Source organism: Podarcis liolepis, assembly GCF_965112155.1.
Source record: "Podarcis liolepis genome assembly, chromosome: 2".
Taxonomy (NCBI): Eukaryota; Metazoa; Chordata; class Lepidosauria; order Squamata; family Lacertidae; genus Podarcis; species Podarcis liolepis.
The window spans coordinates 96,078,409-96,093,189 of NC_139555.1; the positions used below are offsets into that span (position 1 = coordinate 96,078,409).

At 42.3% G+C, this 14,781-nt stretch overlaps 1 protein-coding gene across 29 annotated transcripts in view; it reads left to right on the forward strand.

Annotated features, from left to right (window-relative positions):
• The window catches only part of FOXP1 (forkhead box P1), a 546,942-nt gene that overhangs the window by 148,113 nt on the left and 384,048 nt on the right, over positions 1 to 14,781 (forward strand). For 25 of the 29 annotated variants that reach the window (XR_014522962.1, XR_014522963.1, XR_014522964.1 and 22 more), the window contains one exon: positions 14,185 to 14,244. The exons of the other annotated variants lie outside the window; for them this stretch is intronic. The gene's annotated coding sequence lies outside the window, so the exon portion shown is untranslated. The remainder of the gene's footprint in view (positions 1 to 14,184; positions 14,245 to 14,781) is intronic. 29 annotated transcript variants of the gene reach the window in all.

Here is a 14,781-nt window from a genome sequence, read left to right on the forward strand (position 1 = left end):
TGCAGTGTGGCTGAGAAGGCGAGAAAGGAGGCACAGCACCTCCTCCCCTCCTCCTCCGGCTCCTGAGCATATTGGATTCTAAAAACCCCAATTAAACATTAGCTCCTCCACCTGCATTGAGGTGGGTCAGGGTCTGAGCATTTCAGTGAGACAGCAGGATAATAAATAAATAATAGGCCTCTGTAGTTATTCCAGTAAATATTTCACAGTTTTGTTTTTCCCATTTCTTTTTTTTTAAAAAACCATGTGGAATATTTTTAAAATATGCATAAAGTCACCTATTATAGTGTACACTCTGTGAAGCTATTAAATTCACATGTTTATTTATTATCAATATGTCCATGCAGGATTTGAATGCATCTCTATGGTTTGTTTCTCAAGGACTGTTCTGTGCCTTTGGACTAGAAGGACTATTGCAGCACTTATAATGAATAGGAGTTGTAAGAAAAAAAGATAGGAGCAATAAAATACAATAGTAATCGTGTAAAAGCTCACTGTACCGTCACTTTTTTTAAAATCTTGATAGAAGCCTTTTATCACTGCAGAAATTGGCTGCCTATCAATGTAACATGTAAAAAGCAGAAGAAACTATAGGCTTTTAATTCATGCCATTTGAACTCTCGTACCTTTATGAATACAGTGTGCAAATTATAGGTCCCATGAGGTAGAAGTCAGTCGAATGCTGCTTAACCCTTGAGTTCATATTGCATTTGCTCTCAAGAGAATATTTGTCTATATCTTTTATCCTGTTGCAACAGAAACTTATATGAAAGCAAAGAGGACCTAAACCTGGTACTCTTTCAGGTGTGAGAGAATGCATTCTAAACATTAGTAAGTGTATTATCATTGAACATATATTTGTCCTGAATGTCTCTCTCTCTCTCTCTCTCTCTCTCTCTCTCTCTCTCTCTCTGTGTGTGTGTGTGTGTGTGTGTGTGTTTACCTCCACTATTAAGTGACACATGGATTCTGCAAGCAGTAATTCTCTTTAATACCAAATTTGGGTGGTTGAGTGCAAATCTTTTTCAATGTGAAATTAGGCCTGGATAGTTTCCACCTGCTCAGAGACTCATTCAGCCTGAAGAAGGATTGGGACACCATGAAGAACAGTGTGGAAAGTAGTTCAGGGAGCCAATGGGCAATAGGGAGAATTGGTGAAAAGTCTCCCTCTTCAGAAGCAGGAACATCTGCTGGACCAAAGGCTCTGTCCATACGCAGAATAACACCTCCAGTTCTATCCTAATCTGACCCACTCTCCTAACATTGTGTCACACTTCAGACATCACCCTATTTGCTCAGTGCAGCACTGACATGGGTGGCAAAATAGCAGTTCCTAGTGTGATCAGCCAATCTTGAGAAACTGAGAAGATATTCTGAGGGATAAGTTCCCTCCCTGCTCTACTGCAGTACCATTGCAATGGAGTTTTGGTTGATCACCCTCCCTGTAGTGGATTGGCAACATTCTTTGTTTTTCTATGTAGACTGTGGGCAGTACTGCTAGTGGAGTTGAAGAGAAAAGTTGCTTCTTGTTCTTTTCAGGAGAATAGATGTGGAAAAGAGATAGGAGAAGGTAGGAACTCCACATCAGGGATGTAGCACGGGGTGTGTGTGTGTGGTAGGTGTGGTGTGCCCCAGGTGTCCCTGCTGAGGGGGGTGACAAAATGGTGGGTGGCACTCACCACGGGGCCTGCAGCGTGCCCGAGCTGCGCATCTCTCCTGGGAGTGACGCAGTGGCTTGAGCGCTCACAGGCTCTGCACTGTCCCAAACGGTCTGCCCATTGCCTCCCCTTCAGCTGTAGGGCGGCTGAATGGGAGGAGGCAGGGAGACCCCTCGAAGGTCCCGCGGTGCCCCTGTGAGCAGCTGGCACAGGGCACGTGCGCCGCCCCAGGCGGCGGATTGGCTTGCTCCGCCGCTGCTCCACATCCATTAAGGGTGAGGCAGATGATATGCCTGAGACTGCTGCTGCTGCTTGAGAGAAGCAGGAGAGGTTAAGGCACAAAGTTGCTGTACAAAGTTGCTGAAGATAAATAAATAAATAAATTTGAGGATCTAAGATGAGGATTCAAAACTGATAAGCTGGCAAAACTATTTTTTCAAATACAGTCAGCAACCATTTTAGGTGAATCCAGCTGACATCCGACTGCTGCCGCACAGGTCCTTTTTGACCCCAAAGAGAGGGGAATAGGATCAGAGTGGGTTTTTGCACTCTTTGCTGACATGTGCAGGGCCAGGAATGGAACCCCCACACAGAATGGTTGCCACCTGTAGATAGTTGTTGAATCAATTAACACTGTGCTGATTGAGGTAATGCACAATTGGATTGTAATGTTTCAAAATATTCATTTTTTTAGTACTAGAATCAGAAGCAAATTATTTATGAGCCAGAAGATAATTGTGTCTAAAGGTCATGAATGGAAATGCTTGCATCTTTACAAGTTTTGCGTTTGATTCCTGTGTTCTTTAAAAAAGTAGGGTTTTTTTTCTTTTATTTAGCTCTTATTTACAGTATAAACACATGTGTCGTTACTTAATAATCTACCCCTGCAGAAGACTGCCTCAGGCCAAACAGTCAAAACAACAAAGATGTGTACAGAACCCACTGCTTCAGCTCCTTTGTTGTACTCTGCTTGAATAGTTTGCTTAAAACCAACATCTAGAATAAGGAGCCTTTGCATGCGGAAGAAGACCGTAGGGTTACGTACACAGTCAGATCCTGTCTCCAGGAGAAGCATGAAATTGTGTCTCTACACACGGCCCTCCAGATGTTTTGAGACTACAATTCCCATAATCCCTGATCACGTCCTGTTAGCTAGGGATGATGGGAGTTGTAGTCCCAAAACATCTGGAGGGCTGAGTTGGCCTATGCCTGTTCTACACACACACACACACACACACACACACACACACCATGTGCTAGCTTGATATGTACATAGCTGCCTATTGGGTAATAGTCGATCATCTGTTCCTCCCGGCAGGACACCTAATTGTTTGCGGTCAGACAGGCCCCCATGCAAGGTTACGCCTCTTCAAATAATTTGATGGTTTCTGTGGTCTTGGAAGGAAGCTCCCTCAGTGGGTGGTGAGGCTCTAAGCCCAGGAATGTGTCATGGCTTACCACTAGGTCATGATGGATGCATTGTCACTCTTCCCTGTGGCTGGGAGAAAACTGATGGGGCAAACTCGATGAGCTGAAGTACCACCTGTGTACCTGCATTCATTTTCTAATTGCTAGATCTCTTGAGCTAGTGCAATCTAAGTCTACTTTTCGGTAAGGACTATGGCATACATGCTCCTGGCATGGGTTTCCCCCCATGCCCCATTCTCATAGGTTGCAGCTGCTGTGAGCCTGACAGTATATTTCCTGGCACTGTGCTGAAGATCTGGATTATGGCTACTATTATTAAGTCAAGTGTTTTGTCCTAAGTAACTGCAAAACCATTCAGTTACCTCTTTATTAATGTTCAAATACATACTTTCACATGTTTATATACCTTTATATTCCTTGTTTTTAAAAGTCAGACTAGTTATTAAGGTAGTTTGTTATTAAACTAGATTGCAAATGTGACGTGTGATATTTGCACAGATGTAGTTTTATTGATTTGCACGATTTCACTCATGCAAATATTTTTTTATCTCAGGTAGAATGTATGGGTAATAGTATAATTAAAGTAAAGGCCCAGAGCAAAGGCCTTGAAGATAAAGCAGTTTTAAAAATAAAATAAAATAAGGATTTTTTTCTTTTGATTTGTACATTAGCACCCAGCATCATCATATCTCTCTCTCTCTCCCTCTCTCTCTCTCTCTCTCTCTCTCTCTCTCAGCTGCTAGTGTCCTAGTTACCTGCAACTGTAGTTACTTTACAAATATACTAGGATGAAAGAATCTCCCAAACACTGTGTGAGGTCCATGTACCCCCCTTTTTTAAGGGGCAGTAAGTGGCAACCAGGGTCATACCCAGGGGTTGGCTAGGTTATTATTATTTATTGGATTTTTATACTTCGCTATACTCGCAGATTGGCCCCCACCAAGGGTGCAGGCCCAGGGGGTGCAAACATTGTTCAAGGGATACAAATAATCTCCTTACCAAAGGTGCAAGGGAGCCTAGCTGTATAGCTCTGCGTTGGTTGGATAGTGCTTTCAGTGTTGAGTAGTTGCAAGAGAACAGTGAGAAGCAGATTGTATTAGCAATAGTGAAAGCGGGGAATTGAATACTGAAGAGCAAATCCATTTGCTTTTTTCAAATATGGATACTAGTGACTAATAGCTTCTGTAATTAGGAGTAGCGAGGGCACTTAAGGCACATGCTTTTCCAGTCAAGTTACAATGGACAATTCCCCCCGCCCCGAACCAGAAGAAAAATGTTGTGCAACTAGCTGAGGACAGTGATGATATAACAAGGTTTTAAGGTATCTGAATTCTTGTTAAGGAATGCCTATAGCACCTAGTGCCTGTTGGAAACAAAAGCAAACTGTTCTCATGATTGCAGGCTTCCTATGTGTAAATGCTGATCCCCAAAAGGGTAGTGGGCAGCCCCCATCCCTCCTCCCACTCTTTTCAAGGGTCTGAACAAGAGAATAAGGAGAAATACATGTGAAAAATGCAAGTTGGCATGTATGTATGCTTCAGATATGAAAGCACATTGTTGAAGCATGGGGAGCACAAGGAGCTAAATGACCGCAGGGATTGGTGCTCTGATGCGCAGCCTTTCCTTTCTAGGTCAGCAGCTCTTATATTGGCCTCTTTGGCAGTGATCGAGAGTAATTTCTATCTGATTCCTGCTTGATTGCCTTCCCGATCACAACCTCAGTTTTCAGTGGAAGAGCTCATCGTAGTAAGCATCAAGCAGACACACTTCTTGTTGGAATAGCCACAATGAAGACCTGATAATGGTCAGCTGTAGTAAAACTATCACTATAGATATTCTGAGCTGTGAGGGGTCTAACACTTTCCTCAGGATCATGTAGCAGAGGAACTGAATTGTTTGGGCATCTCTTCCAAAGTGAAGGAAGGTGGAAAACTCTTAACCTGCCCTCACTGGACAAGATAGGTCTATACTGGTCATAACATTTACAGCAATGTACCGACAGTGACCAATGCATGTACACAGGGATGAAACTTGGGGAGCAGCCATTATTGGGGGAGCAGGGTAGTTAATTTTAAAGTATTGTGTATAATTATTTCTGAAAAGAGGAAAGACCAGGGTATGTTATACAAGAAACTTCCTCCATGGCCTGCTGTAGTGGACAATTTCTGACAGAAGTTGAGGCAAATGGTTGTATGATTCCGGGCTTCTAAATATAAATTAAATAAATAATAAACTTTATTATTATTATTATTATTAGCTGCTGAATTACCTGAGTTAACATGAGTCTGCAAGAAGGCTTTTGTAAACGGAGGAAGGATAGGGTGCTTATTCCCCATCCTTTCTCATCTATTATGCCTTCTGTAGGCCACAATGTACTAAATCGGGTGGGTATGTGTTGGTAGATGTGCTACTTGTAAACATTATTGTGGGCCAGGAGGTTTGGTGGCAAATGTGCTTTTTGAAATATGGGTGGTGAGGATGACATTTGCAAGGGAGAATTGGGAGCAGAGAATTTGTCTCATCTCCTCTCACACTTGCTGAGTGTTTCCTTGCCATTTCTTGCTCAGGTTAACTTCCAGTTCTGTAAAAACTATTAAAAACAGACTGGAAAAACGGGCAGGCAGCAGAAGAGTTAATCATCCACTGTCACTACTTCCTCTCTCTGTGAAAACTATGAGGAAAAGTGGGATTGGGACCTTTGTCTTCTTAATGTGCACCTTCTCCCTTATTTGCAAGGCTGCCTAATTCTGTTAAATTAAACTCTCTATTTCTCTCCCCGTCCCCTTATTCTTTCCAGTTTCATCCTATACAGTGTGGGAATGAAATAGTTGTGAAACTTGTCTTCCAGTTGTGTTTTGTCTATCTTTGTGGTTCTTAACTGCCTCTGGTAATCTCAGTTTAGGCTACCGTATTTTTCGCACCATAGGACGCACTTTTCCCCCTTCAAAAATGAAGGGGGAATGTGTGTGCGTCCTATGGAGCAAAGACAGCATAGCCCCGCGACCCTCTGTCGGCTGGAGAGGTGACACGCGGCTATGGCAGGAGCCTCTATAGCCGCGTGCCACCTCTCCAGCCGGGAGAGCGCGCTCGGGGCTAAAGAAGCCCCGCTTACCCTATCCCAGCTGGAGAGGTGACACGCAGCTATGGCAGGAGCCTCTATAGCCGCGTGCCACCTCTCCAGCTGGGAGAGCGCGCACGGGGCTAAAGAAGCCCCCCGCGACCCTCTCCCGGCTGGAGAGGTGACATGCGGCTATGGCAGGAGGCTCTATAGCCGCACGCCTTTGCGCTGCTCCCCGACCTGCTCTTTGGGGCTGGTGGTGGGCTTACCCCCGCCAGCCCCAAAGAGCAGGTCGAAAGGAACCTGAAGCCTGGAGAGTGAGAGGGGTCGGTGCGCACCGACCCCTCTCGCTCTCCAGGCTTCCAAGGTAGCCGCCTGAAGGCGTCTGAACGCACCTTAAACGGCACCTTGTTTTAGAGGGGGAAAACAAGAGGGGGGAAATTCTCCCCCTCTCTGCGCAGCACCTCCTGTCGCTTCACTGAAGGGGCGCTGGGCAGAGAGGGAGAGAATTTTTTTTTCTTGTTCTCCCCCCTCTAAAACAAGGTGCGTCCTATGGTGTGAAAAATACGGTATTTCAGAAAACATAAGCAATCAGCCTTTCTCCTAACCCTTTTTTCAGTCTTCAAACCCAGATACCACAAGTTCATTTTTCCTTTCTACACAAGGAAAAAAGGTTGGTTTATGGAAAGTAGAAGAGTTGGATGTTGTTCTGGAGCAAAGATTTTGCATAAGTCTATAAAACTGATGGATGGAGAATCAGAAGTGTTCCCTTTTTCTTCTCTTTTTCTTTTTTCTTTATTTTATAAATTATCTTTTAGGTTAAAAAAATGATTGGTACTTGATCAGTTTAATTATGTGCTGTCCAAAACACTTTGATCTCTAAATTTAAAAAAAAGCAAATATTCCAACAGCAACAACAATAGATTCTTTGCAATCAGAACATAATTGCAATGCATGGCTCAGTCCTGGAAATGTGAAGTAATAATCTCTGCTCATGTGCAGGGTTCATCACACCTCACTAATCATGCCTCAGTTATGTCTGAGATTTGGGAGTCTATCTTCCAGTTTTGAGTAAGAATGTGGAGTCATATCCAGACAGGCATAGAGCCCAAACATTTCATTTTGGAAATTCACTGACAAACTCACAAAAGAACAAGGTATGGGTTTAACATCGATTCTTGATACGCCAGTGTATGGTCAGTAGCATTGGCTGAGAAATTAACATGTCAGGTCAGAGCAGCAAAGGGCAAACACAATCCCTATTCCTTTTATAACATATGGCAAATGTTTATTGAATACATAAATTGTTCAGACTGTGGCAGGAATCTACCCAACACTCATGGGAAAATGTGGCGTGATCTTTTAAAGTAATCAAATGAAACTTTATTACACGGCATGACAAATGCCTGTAATTTTATCGGGACAAGTTATTTGTTGTTTACTGTTGTAAGGTAACCATTGTTTTCCCTAAATGTGTTTTCTGTACTATAAAAATAAATAAAAACATTATTAAAAAAACAAAATAACAAGGTAGGAATAATAGTGGAAACATTTCCCTCTGTTCCTGCACAATTCAATATAAATCCCCTGCTAGTATCATGTTGGAAGCAGATCCTCACAGCTTTTCTAGAATTGCACATGGGTTGGAACTTGCTTATACTGTATGACCTGTTCTACCCAGGAGCTGCTGCAGCTTTTAATGAGTGAATGTTGGGAAATTGTTAATACTGTACAGAATGGGTAGGCAAACTAAGGCCTGGGGTCCAGATCTGACCCAGTCGCCTTCTAAATCCGGCCCGTGGATGGTCCGGGAATCGGAGTGTTTTTACATGAGTAGAATGTGTCCTTTTATTTAAAATGCATCTCTGGGTTATTTGTGGGGCCTGCCTGGTGTTTTTTTTACGTGAGTAGAATGTGTGCTTTTATTTAAAATGCATCTCTGAGTTATTTGTGGGGCATAGGAATACGTTCATTCCCCCCCTCAAAATATCGTCCACCGCCCCCCCCCCCAAGTTCTGAGGGACAGTGGACTGGCCCCCTGCTGTACAGAGTTTGTTGCACCACATACACAAGCTAGCCACTATTTCTCCTCCCGGGTCCCCAGTTTTTTTAAAAATGCAAAGTGATAAAGTAAAAATCAGGTATTTATTATAGAGCTTGCTTGCTTCTTCTCTCCGTTTCTGTCTCTCTCTGTCTCTCTGAACATCACAAAACAAATATTAAACTAAATAAACAAAAGCTCCTCAAAGTAGGACACATTCCCTGTTGCTTTCTGAGTGGTCTCAGCACCAGTGTATGCTTCTGATAGTCGACTGCTTCCACAATGGACTGTTTTTGAAGCGAACCTGACTCATCTCATGTCTGCTAATGGCTAATGGCTAATGGCAGGTGGAGTAAGAGCTTACCCACTAGAACAGACTTTCCAACAGCCTGATCCAGTCACATGGATTTTTTGCTTCGAGACACATGGGAGGGACCTTTTTGCCACAGATTAGGATTGGCTGAGTGATGCCAAGAATTGATTGGCCAGAGAACAGTAGATTGACAGAAATGTTTACTGAGCTCTTTTTTAAATTTTTTTTTTAATTTGAAGTACAGAATGGGAGTGGGAGATGAAAGAGTGTGTAATTCTGAGAAGAGTTGATTAAAAACACTTCTCTGAATTCTCCTTGGGAGGGCTGTCCCTCAGTGGACCAGCCTCCAATGGGACAAGGTATAAATAATAGATAAAAATGAACTTCAAAATGCGGGAGGCAGTGGAAGACAGGAGTGCCTGGCATGCTCTGGTCCATGAGGTAACGAAGAGTCGGACACAACTAAACGACTAAACAACAACAATTTATAATTCACTGAAAACCCAGTTCTGTAAAGAATGTAGCAACAATAATCTCCCAATAAGATGAAGTTTCGTTTATCCTCTGTTTCTCCTTCAAACTTTGAGGCTGCAAACCTATACCCATTTACCTGAGCGTAATTCCCTTTAATGCAATGGGACTTGCTTCTAAGTCAGGGGTCAGCAAATTTTTTTAGCCATGGGCCGGTCCACTGTCCCTCAGACCTTGTGGTGGGCCAGAGAAGCAGCACTGGGGGCGGTGTGGTGTGGAGCTGGAAGAAGAGGCGAGGGGGGCAAGTAGTCCTCCTCCACACACTCTAGCCCCAGCCACTGCATTCACCTTCCCTGCAGCTGCCGCCGCCACCACTGCTTCTCGTGAGTAGGCAGAGCGAGATCATCTGCTCCACTCTCTGGCCCACAGGAGCACCAGCGGGGCGGCAGTGGAGGGAAGATGAGCGGTATGAAAGGGCTGGCTCCCAAGAGGGGCTGCTTAAAATGGCCCTCAGCTCAGCCTAGCCCCCTTCCTCCTCTAGGCAAGGCGGGGAGAAGCCAGGAGGAGGGAGGGAGGAGGCGCCGCCGCAGTGTGTGTAAGGGAGAGGGGGGAATGGAATGGCTCAGGGGAGGAAATGGCGCGGCCCGAACGAACAGAATCCCCACACTGATCCACGGATAGTCTGTGGGCCGGATCTTGAAGGCAGTTGGGCTTGATCCTGCCCGTGGGCCTTAGTTTGCCGACCCTTGTTCTAAGTAGACAACTACACTGTTAATGTCTTGATGGTGCATCACTTCCAGGTTTTGAATTGGCTTCAAACATCTTACCATTGTACCTTCTAGATGCAATATTGCAGTGCTTATCTGTTGATCAAAACTGAGATCGCAATGAAGCCATATGCAAAGATCAGAGGAGAGATTGTGTTTCTTCAGAAGGCATAGCATGCAAAAGTCAGAGAAGAGGAGGGACAGGAATAATTATTAATGTTTAGGACTCCTAATGTTTAGGTTTGCCTATTAGACTTGCCTGCAAATGAAGGACCCTGAACCTGTAAGGCCTTTTCAGTGAGAGAATTCTATTAGTTATGTAACTGCTCTGTGTGGAGGATGACAAACTAAATGGCCCTTTTATTGCACAGAGTTGCTTTCGCTCATCATGAAAGTGTTCTTGATTTCCGCATCACAACCAAGTTTGGGTAATCCGTTTTATATTTGTGAGGCCGCATCACCCATCATTAGAAGCTTTTAATCTTTTCTTTGAGACTTTTTTTTAAAAAAAAACTTTTCTTGTGTACAATATTGATGAGCTGTATGACATGGCCCAGAGGCTTATAGGCTGACGATGAGCAAAGTGTCTTTCAGCTGACATTGTGGTAACACAGACACATTACTTTGTATATTTCACTGTTCGATCATATGGTTTTGATGAAAAACTGAACTTGTACAAAAAAGAAAAGAAAGAAAGAAAATGTTTAGGTTTTTTTTATATATGTAACAGAATTGGCAGATGCCTTTTTGGCAATGTGTGTGACAATGAGGTGTGCATGGAAGGGGTCAAAAGGCAAAAGTGTAATTTAAATATTATTGTAGTGTCTAGCACCTAACAGATCCATTTTATTATTGGAAAGCTTGAAATCTCCATCTCCTGGGAATGCTGAGGGTTGCTTTTCTTTTGGAGCTGGCCAGAAAGAGGCCTGAATTGGAATGGATGTTTTAGAAAGTTCAGACTTGCTGGCAGAGACTTCCTGTGGGCAAAATATGTAAACACTCTAAATACAAACAGAACTGGAATCTAGCTAGTGGGACATTTTCCTGTCATAAATGTCTAACAGCTTATTTTTAAATTAAAGTATAACTACCATTCTTCTTAAAAAGGATTCTGCTTATTCTCTCATGTTAACGTCTCACTGTGTGCCTTTCACTGGTGAGAGAAACATTTCACCCTTCCTTGCACTGGAAAGCTAACGCCCTGGAAGAAACCAACTCTCTTGTGTCATTCCCAGTTATTCTATGGAGCAAACTCGCTGTCTTTTTTTAAATGTGTGAAGCATTTAAGAACTGTGAAAAATAGGTATTTCCCTCAGAATTATTTCGATATTAGGCAGTGGCAGAGGGAAATTCAGCAATGTAGACCAGGCTCATATGAATAGATTTTCCCTCAGAACAGGCACAAATATGAGGGCCCTTAGATAGTATTCTGAGGAGGTTTCATGTAAGTACATGTGACTGTACCACTTCAGGATACATATGAGGACATGTTTGAAAGTAGCCCACATTAAAATGTCCTTACATGTGTAAACTGCACATCATGGAGATTAGGTTAGTAGCCTATCATGTGAGAGAGAAATTATGACCAGGATCCACTTTCAAACATATAGTACCCCATGTTTATGCTGAGGTGATAAAATCCTGTCAAAAGAGTATACCACAACTCACCACATGTTTGATTCTACCTTTAAACTTATACCCAGAAAAGGTATTGCTCTGGATCAGTGGTTCTTAAACTGTGGTTTGTTCATGATTAATGGGACACCATTTGCTTTCAGGAGGTCCATGGGAACATGGCAAAAATAGAGATGAACACGGACAGAATCAAAGTTTACTACAGTCGTACCTCGTCTTGCGTTAGGTTCATGTTGCGTCTTTTCAGCTTGCGAACACAGCAAACCTGGAAGTGTATACTTCAAAGTTTCGCCACACATGCAGAAGTGTTCTGCGCGCTTTGTGCATGCGCAGAAGCATTCTGCGTGTTTCACAAATGCGCAGAAGCGCTCTATTGCGCTCCACGCTTGCGCAGAAGTGCCGCTCTAGTTGCAGACTTTTTGGGGTGCGAACGGCACCCCGGAATGGATCGTGTCCACAACCAGAGGTACCACTGTACTGTCTTGGCAAGCAAATGTTTCAGAGACCCAAAGCATATCTGAACGTAGTAACACCGACTCTTCTAGCAACCAGCACTCCCTCCTCTTTTTCTTTGGCTACACTACAGGGCAAAAATTACTTGAGTTTTATAGGAATACGTATCCATAATACAAATTGGGTTTGATCCACTGGTTGCATGAACCGACAGTTCGCACAAACAATTTTTCTCATTCCTTCCTCCTCCTTGTACCCTCCCCCCCCCCAAAAAAAAATCTCCAGAGATCTCTCTACTTGATTCTGGGTGATTTCCTCTCTTCCACTGCAGACCAGTACGACACAGCTTCCACTATTCAGACCTTCCCTGGCCTTATGGAGAGGGTTTCCATGAAGTACAGAAGGTTTCAGGGCAGAAGGGAGCAGAATTGCCTTTCTCTTGTGCAGCCTCTGGATTCAACACACAATCCCTTTCCTAGATAATCTCATTCATTTCTTTATTTAAAGAATTCTCCTGCCAGCCAAAAAGAGGCTCCTATACTGTATTTAAAAATGTAAATAATAAGACAGAACTGCATTTGGTTATCTGGGTGAAAACAGTTTGAGAATCACAGTAGTTCAAGCACGATAAAGCCCATGGTTGACACCTTGCCCTTGTTCACACAATACTTATTCCCAGGGTCAGCTGTTTAGGAGGATTATTATCTCCTGCTCTAAACATAGTTTATGTGAACATTTTGTTATGTGATGGTAAAGTGAACTAAATTGTGGGTAATGATATTATAAATGTTTTGTGTGAGCAGAGTTTTTAGCTCAGGGTGTTGTGCTTATAAGTGCATTTACCACATTTATTTGAAAATAAGTACATAATGTTGATTTAAATAAAACTTGGTTTGGAGTAAATATTAGGTTCATTTTCTGGGATACATTTGAAAATCCTGCCATTCCTCTTCATATTTTACATTGATTTTTTTTAAAAAAACCTGAATGTTTTAGAACCGGCTTCATTTCTATATTTCTATTTCCTTAATTCTGTATTATAAATTAATTGCCAGGAATATTATGTTGGGTGTGGCAAAATAAGCTACAGCTTAGACAGAAAACCAAACAGCTGAGCTATTATATTTTAAGTTATTTCTCTCTCTCTTTCCTATCTCTTTTTCTATTGCTGTTTGTTGCTGTGATACAAAAAAATAGGAATAGAAATGTATAATTCCTTTAGGGGTGAAAAATAAATTAAAAATTCCTCTTTCTGTAGTCATTAACATAGCCAATTTACAAAACCCTTTATAAGAAAAATGGCTTTCTAATGGGGACACTGTCAGACTCTTAACTACACACTGCTGGGAGCCGCTCTAATAACGTCTAATGCAAGTTGTAGGGAAGCGAATCAGTAGCAGAAAGCAGGATCGCTGCTTGACTGCTCCCTTTCCTGACAGGAAGAAAAGGACAGTGATCAAGCTGAGGTCCTCAAAAGAGGCCCTTAAATCACTGGATAACATGAAGAATGGGATGTACACAGGCTACTGTAGAAAGCATATAACAAAGCATTTGAATTGTAGTGAGACAGATAATTCTTGTAGCAACATTTAGATGACTGTGATCTTTCTGCGTTGCACATTAAACCGTAGTAAAGTGCACCAAAGATAATGGAAAATGTTCACGTGTAGTCCTTTTTCTTTTTCTTTTTTTTTAAAAAGCTGTTTATGACATGACATTACCAAGAAGGTATTATGTTAAAGATTCTGCCAGGTTGGGGTCCTCTTCTGTGATTTAGCCATGCACTGGTTCTTAAAAATGTAATAGAAAAAGTATTTAAAATATTATGTTCTTATGTAGCCCTATCCTTAAGTTGTGGGATGTAGCCCCTGTAAAAGGTTCCCCGAGCCTTAAGAAACAGAATAATCTCATTTTTAGGAGGTAAAAATAGAAAAGATAATTATATAATGTATCTGGCTCTTTTGGTTTTGGCCATATGTGTTCAAATTTCATAGTAACATTTAAGATGATAGGGTAGCAAGGGATGGATTTATTTCAGTCTCTTAAATGCTGTATTAGACGCATGATTTGTTTTTGGTGAAACTACAAATAGCGATTTGCCAGGGGTGGTGGCTACCAGGAGAGATCCAAGTTAGAAGGGCTATTAATTTCCAGCCCTCAGAACATTGGAAGTAGCTTTGTTTGAGAAGGGAGGAGGAAAAAGACTGGAAGAAAACCCTCACACTCCAAAGAGCAGAAATGAAATATAATCAATTCAATATGCATGTTAAAGGAAACATTCCGAAGGACAGATTTGGATTTGAACTGATCTTTCTTTCTTTCTTTCTTTCTTTCTTTCTTTCTTTCTTTCTTTCTGACAGCTAACTCCTCCTGAAACATGGCACAGTGACAATCAGTGACTGAAAAGTGAGGACAGCCAGGTTTGTTCTTTTTGTTAAATGTTGCTTTTAAATGGTATCAGATACGATTGTGATTAGAACACGGGTAAAATTGCTGGCTTGTGTCATGCATGTGGCACACCTCAGGGCAGATTCAGATAAGTGTTTATTTTCATTGTCACTGAGAGGAACCCCGTTGAGTTAGGCTATCTGAAGGGGTTCAGTTTGCAATGGAGCATGTTTTCCCATCTTTTACAAAGCTCATATTTTCACACTCTGTTGCATGTCAAGCCCTTCAGACAACCTATATCCAAGTATCCAGTGCAGCAGCTGTTTCTCAGTGCATACATGCAGCATGGTTCCTGAACTTTATAAGAGGGACAACAGCTATCAATGGTTGATATTAAATAATGTTGCCCATTGGAAATAGGTTACCATGTTCACAAATAGAGTTTTATGTAGTCAGCTACACAGTCCTTGCCATGTGCACATTAGCCCCTAACAAAACAAATACAAAATCCCCAAATAAATAATGTCTGCACCTGCATGCAAGAGCTCCATGCCATCATCAGAATGCAA